Source organism: Equus caballus, chromosome 12, assembly GCF_041296265.1.
Source record: "Equus caballus isolate H_3958 breed thoroughbred chromosome 12, TB-T2T, whole genome shotgun sequence".
Classification (NCBI taxonomy): Eukaryota; Metazoa; Chordata; class Mammalia; order Perissodactyla; family Equidae; genus Equus; species Equus caballus.
Genome location: NC_091695.1, coordinates 30810357 through 30817562, shown reverse-complemented (window position 1 = coordinate 30817562; position 7206 = coordinate 30810357). Strand labels below are relative to the sequence as shown.

Here is a 7206-nt window from a genome sequence, read left to right as displayed (position 1 = left end):
AGTCTACATCATACCCCCAAGTAAACTGGCTTTGCTGCTCCCTGGTCAAACTTAAGGTCCAGGAATATTTGGGAGACTCAGATCTCTGGGACTCAGATCCTGTCTCCCTAGACACACCATGACAGCCTGCATTTCTGAGGTCTTGCATGGTCTCTGGTAAGCTACCATAGAGCAGGCTACAGGCCAACTATGACCAGAAGTTGATGACTTTGACTTCTTTCTAGCCTCTGAGAATCTCTCTAACTCTTGACCTTATTGTGCCCCTTCTTTCTACCATTCCTTTCACCCATACCTTTTTCAAAATTCGCTTCACAAGGAGGCTCAATGAGTAAGATGGAAGGAACAAGCTTATTTGGGAATAAAGCCAGATCAATCTTTCTTCTTCTCCTCTCCTGTCATATTTTATCTTTCTCTGTCTTTCCTTCAGTCTTTCTATCTCTCTCTTTCTGTGTCCCTCCCTCTCATACTCACTCTCTCTCCCTCTTTGAGGTGGAGATTAAAAGTACTCATTTTAAAATAATTTTTAAGTTTCACAACTTGATTTTATACATTATTTTATTTTATTGAAATACATATAAAAGCTTAACAGTTGAAAATGAATAAAAGACATTTTAAAAATCATAGGAGAAAGACTGTGTGGATTCCTAGGTTCTTGTCTATCTCTGCATATAATGTCTATCAGAACCTCTGTTCTCAAAATATGGGGTTTACCTACGTGGGTATAATCCTGGGAACAAACCTTTTAAACTAGATTCAATGTTCATAACACTGCCTCAAACTGATCGCTTGGTAGTGTGAGCTAAATATGATGGCACCAGGAATCAAGAAGTGAGTTTTTCACTTCTCTCTATCTAGCTGTTGTATGACCTACAAAAAGTTCTTACATGTTCTTATCTCTATTTTCCTTATAGGGGAAATAACACCTGCCCAAATATTGTTTTTATGGAGATAAATGTGTTACTCTCTTTGTCATCCTCTTGAGGGCCTCTTTGATCTCCTTGTTCCTGAAACTATAGATAACAGGGTTTAACATGGGGATTAGGATAACATAGAACACTGACAGCACCTTGTTTTGCTTCTTGGAGTGGCTAGAGTTAGGATGCAGGTACATAAAGAGGCTTGTGCTATAGAAGATTGTCACAACTACTAGGTGGGAGGCACAGGTATTGAAGACCTTGGCACTACCTTTGATGGAAGATAGTTTCAGGATGGAAGCTACAGTGATTGCATGAGATAAGATGATTACCAAGAAGGAACCAAACCCAACAAGAATAGATTCGAGAGACAGAATCATTTGGCTGATGTAGGAATCAGAACAAGACAAAGAAATAATCTGGGTTACATCACAGTAGAAATTTGGAATGATATTGGGCCCACAGTAGTAGAGACGAAAGCAAGAAACTGTTTGAACTAAGCTACCAAGGAAACCACTCCCATAGGCCCCAGCAATCAACTTATGACAGAGGCCAGGAGCCATGATGCTCGAGTACTGCAGAGGCCTACCGATACCAACAAATCTGTCATAGGCCATGGTGGCCAAGATGCAGCATTCAGCCTGACCCATCCAGCACCCAATAAAATACTGGGTGGCACAGGCAATGAAGGAAATGTTTTTTTCATCTTTTAAGAAGTCTGAAAGCATTCTTGGGCTATTTGAAGAAGAATAACAGATGTCTAAAAATGATAGGAAACTGAGAAAAAAGTACATAGGCGTGTGCAGGTGGGAGTTCATCCTGATTACGATGATAAGACCCAGGTTCCAGATTAGAGTCATAAGGTAGATCCCTAGAAAGACTGGGAATAGTACACGCTGCACCTCTTTTTCATCTGAAAGTCCCAGGAGAACAAACGTGGACACAGAAGTCTCATTTCTATTCCTTTCCATGGACATGGTTAGTGTCATCTACTGACAAAAAGATGACAGATGGAAATTATTTCATTCTCAAAAAACAAAAACAAGTATTCTTCGTCTTTTTCCAGTCATGCAGCTGACTAAATATACAACTTAAATCATCATGTTGAGTTAATCTGTCTTCCACGCATGATTACTAAACTTAAATGAACAATTCCCTTCAATAAACATTCTCATTCTCTTTGGGGACAAAAGACAGTAAATTGGCATTATGAGTACATTATCCTCTGAAATGTCTTAATTTCATGTTTTAACTTCCTAGAATTCACAAATATCTGAGAATCAGAAATAGACAAAACTGGTGAAAACTGCTATCTCTCGATATGGTGAAACAAAAATTCTCCTCACACATGGCTCTGATGTTAATCAGTGCTTGAAGAAGTCCCTGAATCATGAGGCTTCATACACCAAATGAGGATGCTGGGGTACATGTCTTTTAAAATCTCCTTCGGGGGCAAGCCCTAGAGGCCTAGCGGTTACGTTCAGTGCCCTTCACTTAGGGTACCTGGGTTTGAATCCTAGACACTGACCTACACCATTCTTCTGTTAGAGGCCATGCTGTGGTACAGCCCACATAAAAAGAAAAAAAGGGGAAATATTGGAAATGGATGTTAGCTCAAGGCAAATCTTCCTCAGAAAATAAATAAATAAATAAATAGAATCTTTGGAACCAAGATTCCACTAAACTGTAATCAGGGAGGGTGGACTATCTTGTAACTGCCTTTCTGTTTTCATAAAACCATCTGAGATCTAAAAATAATGCCATAGAATAGTGGGAAGAGTCAGAGACAAGATATAGTTTGGAAATGGATGTGAGTTGAACAACTTAATGATTCTAGGAAAGCACCTGAGAAGTTAGATAAGATAAGTTTGAAAGAGCCATTATGCTCCTTTCTTTGCAGGTGCAGCTTTTTCTTTCTTCAAATCAGAGATACTTATAAGTTAAATTATCTAAGACAGCGACTCTTGATCTTCTTTGAGTCAGTGATACATTTGAAAATCTGTTACAAAGTCTGAACCCTGTACCCAGGAAACTGCAGCCACTTATCACCTCTGCATATGGTTTTATTGGATTCTCTGTCACCCTCAAGTCTATTCATGGTTCCTAGATTCAAGACTTCTGTAGAAGTAGAGTGATTTGAACTCATGTAAGGATGAGGATGCTTAGGCAAGGGATATGGGGATTAGAAAACTGAGGCAGGATTTCGAGAAGTCCTTTCTCTTTTTCTCCTTGGAGCCAGTCCAGAGAAGTTAAGCACTAAGTCTTCAGGCCAAACAGTAAATAACCAAAATAATATTTTTGCATAAGACACTGCATGCCCTCTTCAAGATGCAATAGCTGTCATCTCTTCAGGTGGTCATTAGAACATCTCCAGCACAAGTATATTTTTATTCAGATGAACTCAAACTAGAAAGAAAATCATGGGAAGCCATGAAACCTAGAAAATATATGTCACATGTAGCTGAGAGTTTTGTGTTTGCGTAAAGTAGAAGTCTTGGAGATTTCCCTGGAGAAAGACTGCAACATTAGTGGAATAAACTATGTCTATGAGCTACAAATACTTGTCAGTATTAGCCATCCAGAATGACTTTCTTTTCGCCAATCATTTCCCAGCCTTCTAGGACCAAAAATGAACAATATGAGAAAATCCCCATTGAAGCATAAGGCTGTAGTCTGATAAGAGAGGCAGACGGGTTCATTTCCCAAAATTAGATCTGTCTTTGCTTCATGGTGAACTCTTTTGAAAAGTATTCTGAAGGAAGGAAGTTACTAATTAGAAAATAAATGCAAGATTTGAGATCAATGTGGAAGGAAAAATGGGAGCAGACAGAATATGTACAGTCATGTGCCACGTAACAACATTTCAGTCACCAACAGACCGCATAAATGATGGTGATCCTGTAAGACTAGTCCCATATAGCATAGGTGTGTAGTAGGTATACCAAGTAGGTTTGTGGAGGGACAGTCTATGATGTTCAGACAAAAACGAAATTGACTAATGATTCATTGCTCAATGTTTCCCCACAATTAAGTGATGCATGAGTGTATTGATCGTGCCAGACTTAGGTGTGGTTCTGTCCACAGTGAGACTGAATAGAAAGAGAATTTTGTGAGAACAGAGCAGAAAACTGCATTCTTCATCATCATCGCAGTCATCATCTTAACCAACAATCATGACAACAAAAAGATTGATTTTGCATCTACGATATATTCTGTTCATCTTCTACTCACGGAGGTATTCACAGCTTCCTCTAATGTCCATTCATTCAATAAGGTAAACTTAAGCCTGATGTGCTATCTATCAAACACAGGTAATCTTCTGAAATTGTCTTTATATTTCTAGTATATGCCTCTGGAACCACAATTAAATGTCTGTCATTGAATCTTCTTGCTCTACCCTCCACTTCACTCAAACATCCATTATTTGTATTTCTCTCCTGTGTTCTGTTTAATTTTTACAGATCTCTCTTCCAGATAATTTATTCTATCATAAGTTTTGCTAACTGGTTGTTTAATGCATCTGTTTAATTTCACATTTCAGTGATAATATTTTGTTTTCTCTCTAAAGGTTTCATTTTGTTCTTTTCCTGAGTGGTCATCTTTGATAGTCTCTTATTCTTTCATCATACTTTCCATAGCATCCATTATTTAAACATATTAAACATATTTATTTCTTATTAATATCTAATAATTTAACTACATAGTTTTGCAAATCTGATTTTATAGTTTGATGTTATAGCTGACTCTTAGCAAGGTATCTTGTATTTTTGTCTGCTTAGTGATTTTTTTTATCTTAATTTAGCATTTAAAAAAAATTTATCTGTGGGAATCACTGAGGCTTGAGTTTAAAATGTCTTCCTTCAGACATGCTTTATATTATTTCTGTCAGATACCTTAGGGGCAACACCAACACAGAATCCCTTTAAACAAAAATTTTGACTTGGTGTCTTTTGGTGTCACAATAGTCAAAGATATAGCTGCATATCTACATGAGTAAGTGTATGAGATTAAAAATTATCAGAGGAAGGAGGAATGTTAGCATCTTAGCAGTAAAAGACAGTCCTTCTTTTTGTCCCACTTTTGTAAGAATGAATTAGACATCCATTCTTGAGCAAAAACACCCTGTGGGAGTTGTGGTATCCAGGGCCATAGACCAAGGGACCCAGGAAAAATCTTGCCTACCTGTGTATCCCATAATCAAACAGACCTCAGAATGGGCTGCAGAGCCAGCAGGAGTCAGTGAACCTACCTAAGTCCATCTGGGTTATGATCAGGTAAAGTCTGGAGAGTGCTGTCTTTGGCAGACACCCATGAATGAGAGAGACTTTGTGGAACCCCAGCCTTCTTGAGAGTGGAGTACAGTGAACTATTGGAACAGAAAAGAAGCATGAGTTGGTCACAGTGGGGAAGGTGAGAGGAGCATTCCAAGGACCACTCATTCAAGGCAACAATGCACAGTCTGAAATATTCAACGGTGGTGAACTATGCCACAGGGGAAAAGAACAGTGAGTGAGTGCCCAGCCACAGTGTTGGACACAGCTGGAGAAATCTGTGTCTCTAAAAAGAACCTAGTGCACTGAGACAGGTAGTTGGTGATGGAGGGAGGGGGAAGATCAGGAAATAAACAAATGATAATATCAAAAGACATTAAATGAGCATAGTTCCTGCCTACTGCACTCAGGATTTCAGCTGAAATCCTCCGTGAGCCTCCAGGAGTACCTCACCCAAGAATCTCCCCCCCAGATCAGTGGGAACCACAAGGCCCCAGTGCCAAACCCACACCTCTCCCCACTCTGCAACTGGCTTCTTGTGAATATTTCTAAGGGAAGCAGTGACAACAAAGCTGGTAAACTGGGTGGTCTCAGAAAAATAAACCTGGGTCTATCGCAAGAGAGAACACACAAACATGAGCTATAGCACTAGCTTTGAGAAAACAAATAAGAGGTTTCCAGTAGCCATCCTCGTGAATTGTAACGAGGAAGACACAATAGCCTAAAAATTCTGCCAACCATGGTAGCAAGCAGAGTGGAGCACATTCACCCATATAAAGTCAGAGAAAATCTCAGATATAACACCACCAGTGACAGTAAACCCCATAGGAAGGCAATTAGTAAAGATTTTAGGAGGTCATTTTAAATTCAAATGTAAAAGCAGCAACCAAAACCTACAAGAAATATGAAATATCAAGGAAATATGTTGTCACCTAAAGATGACCATAATCTCCAATTTCAGAAGTTTAAAGGTACATAATTTTGTGACCAAGCTAATAAAGAATTCAAAATAGCTTTTTGAAGAATCTCAATGAACTACAAGGTAACTAAAAAGACAATAATGAGGTTAGGAGAAAAAAATGAACAAAATGATATACACACACACACACACACACACACATATATATATATATGTACTAAATAAACCAAAACTATAAAAAAGAAACAATTTCTGGCACTGAAGAATTCAATGAATGAAATGAAAAATGCAATAAAGAGCATTTGCAGTAAAGAAAACTGAAGACAAATAAGTGAGCTAGAAGACAAGAAGTTTGAAATAACCCAGTCAGAGCAAGGCAAAGAAAAAAAGAAAGACAATAGAGCAAAGAAAGCCTATACAATCTATGGGATTTCATCAAAACAAAATTAAAAGAATTGAAGTTTGAAAGGAAAAAAGAGGAAGAAGGCAGATGAAAATTTATTTAGGGAATAATACTACAGACTTCTCAAACCCGGAGACACTTGGACAGCCAAGCTCACAAAGCTTATAGACCACCCAATTATTTCATGCCAAAAGACTTTCTCCAAGACATATTATAATTAAACTTTTAAAAATCAAAGATAAACACAAAATCCCAAAAGCAACTAGGGAAAAATGATGGTAACCTACAGAGGAACCCCCATTAAGTTACCAGGAGTTTTCTCAGCCACATCCCACAGACCAGGACAAAGTGAAATGACATACTTAGTGTTGAAAGAATAAACTGCCAGTCAAGAATACTCTATCAGGCAAAGTTATACTTCATATATGAAGGGAAAGTAAAGAGTTTCCCAGAAAAACAAAAGCTGAGATTGTTCATCACCACTACATCTTCCTTCTAAAAACTGCTGAAAGGAGTTTTTTGAGCTGAAATGAAAAGACACTAATCAGCAACATGAAAACATACAAAAGAATACAGCACAGTGATAAAGGTAAATATAAAGGCAGACTGAAAAGACTAATTCTGTAATAGGATGGTGTGCTAACCACTAAATTGTAGTATAAAGACTAAAAGTGAGGAGTATTATATAATTATAGCTAC

At 38.0% G+C, this 7206-nt stretch overlaps 1 pseudogene; it reads right to left on the bottom strand.

Moving 5' to 3' along the window:
* Positions 1–541: 541 nt before the first annotated feature.
* LOC138916666 (olfactory receptor 5A1-like) lies at positions 542–2806 on the bottom strand (annotated as a pseudogene).
* Positions 2807–7206: the final 4400 nt, after the last annotated feature.